We start from the raw sequence: 2,186 nt of genomic DNA, 5'->3' as shown, positions 1-2,186 counted from the left end.
AAAGATTTCCAATATGTTCCTGTCTCACACAAGCATAGCCATCACCATTATCAACATCCCTCCAGAGTGTAACATTTGCTACAATTGATGAACCCACATTTATACATCATAATCACCCAAAGTCCATAAATTACATTAGGGTTCACTCTTGGGGTTGTACATCCTAGGGGTTTTGGACAAATGAGTACTGGCATGTATTCCCTACTACAGAATCATACATAGTAGTTTAAATGACATAAAATTCTCTGTGTTCTATCTATTTATCTCCACTCACACACACACTCACACACAACACACACACACACACACACACACACACACACACACACACCCTGGCAACCCTGATACCTTTACTGTCTCCTTAGATTCCAGAATGTCATATATTTGGAATCATACAGTATGTAGCCTTTTCACATTGGTTTCTTTCAATAAGTAAGACACATTTAACTTTCTTCCACGCCTTATCATGGCTTGATAGTTCATTTTTTAAACACTGCATAACTTCTCACTTTTGAATGTATTATGGTATATTAACCACTCGCATCCTGAAGGACATCTTGGTTGCTTCCAGTTTGGGGCAATTATCAATAAAACTGCTATAATTATCCAGGTTCAGGTTTTTATGGGGAGATAAGTTTTCAGTTCCTTCATGTAGATGCCAAGGACCATGATGGCTGGATCCTATGGTAAGAGTAGGTTTAGATTGTTACGTCTTTTTTTTTTTTTGAGGGCTTTTTTTTTTTATATATAGTTTTTTTAAATTGGTTCTTGACAGATACGCGTGAAGATGAAATTCACTGCGGTATATTCGTATATGTACATAGCATAATTTGACCAATTTTATTTCACCATTCCTCCCTTTTCCTGTCTCTCCTCCCTCCCTACTTTAACCCCTTTCTCCACTGACATACCTTCTATTTTCACGAGGGTAGGTTTAGTTTTCTAAGCAACTGCCAAACTGTCTTCCGAAACAGCTGTACAATTTTGCATTCCCACCAGCAATTAAAAGGAGTTTCTGGCGGGTCGGACGCGGCGCGTGAGCCCCTCTCGGCTCAGCAGCCTCCGCGACCCCCGCGCCGGGTGCTCCCGCGCCCTCCACGCGCCCAGCCACGGTAGGTTGGCTGAGCCTGCAGGATATGCCGGAGCTCGTGGACATGAAGAAAAAGGGCGACGGCGTCCCAGACTCGGGGCTGCCCCAGCCCCAGCCCCAGCCCCAGCCTCTGGGGGTGAGGAGAGCCCCCCGGCCCCCCGGACGCTGGAGCCCGATGCCGTGGTGACCCCAGCGGCCCCCGGAACCCAGCTTCTCTCCCCAAAGCCCTGGCTGGCAGCTGCTCCTTAAGGCTGTGCCCCCTGTCCTTTGGCAAAGGAGTGGAGTTTGACCCCTTACCACCAACGGAAGTGAGGTACACTTCCTCCGTCAAGTACCACCAGGAGTAATACTTCATTGATGACGTTCAGCTGCCACTGGAGCTGGCAGTGGCCTCCTGACACCAGTCACCTGCATCCCCAATTGCACATGACGCAACTACCAGGCTGAGGTGCGCTTTGCGCCCCGCCACAAGCCCACACCCTTCCTCAGCACCACCATCCTCTACCCCAAGTACCCCAAGACCGTCTACACCACCACCCTGGATTACAACTGCCACAAGAAGCTGAGGAGGTTCCTGTCCAGCGTGGAGCTCGAGGCCACAGAGTTCCTGGGCAGCGCTTTCCTCTCGGATGAGTGCTGACCCGAGCAGGAGGCTTGGGGTTGAGCCAGCTCTTCCACTGCCTTGGTCCCCAGAGCACCTGGGCCAGTTGGGCATGTTTCCTTCCTGTATCATTCCTGCCCCAGAGTCTGACCTAAGGATACCTCTCAGCCCAGCCTGGGGAAGAAGAAGAAGAAGAAAGAAGAAGAAGAAGAAGAGGAGGAGGAGGGGGGGGGGAGGGGGAGGGGGAGGAAGAGGAGGAGGAGAAGGAGGAGGAGGAGGAGGAGGAGGAGGAGGAGGAGAAGGAGAAGGAGAAGAGGAGGAGGAGGGGGAGGGGGAGGGGGAGGAAGAGGAGGAGGGGGGGAGGGGGAGAAGGAGAGGGAGAAGGAGAAGAAGAAGAAGAAGAAGAAGAAGAAGAAAGAAGAAAGAGAAGAAGAAGAAGAAGAAGAAGAAGAAGAAGAAGAAGAAGAAGAAAATCACTGCATCTTGCAATTGTTG

General features: G+C 50.0%; 1 pseudogene; it reads left to right on the top strand.

The window, feature by feature from the left end:
• The first annotated feature begins 670 nt into the window (after window positions 1-670).
• On the top strand, window positions 671-1,730 carry LOC124993552 (refilin-B-like; annotated as a pseudogene).
• The last annotated feature ends 456 nt before the right edge of the window (window positions 1,731-2,186 follow it).

This window comes from Sciurus carolinensis, chromosome 9 (assembly GCF_902686445.1).
Source record: "Sciurus carolinensis chromosome 9, mSciCar1.2, whole genome shotgun sequence".
In the NCBI taxonomy this organism is placed as follows: Eukaryota; Metazoa; Chordata; class Mammalia; order Rodentia; family Sciuridae; genus Sciurus; species Sciurus carolinensis.
This window is presented reverse-complemented; position numbering and strand designations above follow the sequence as displayed.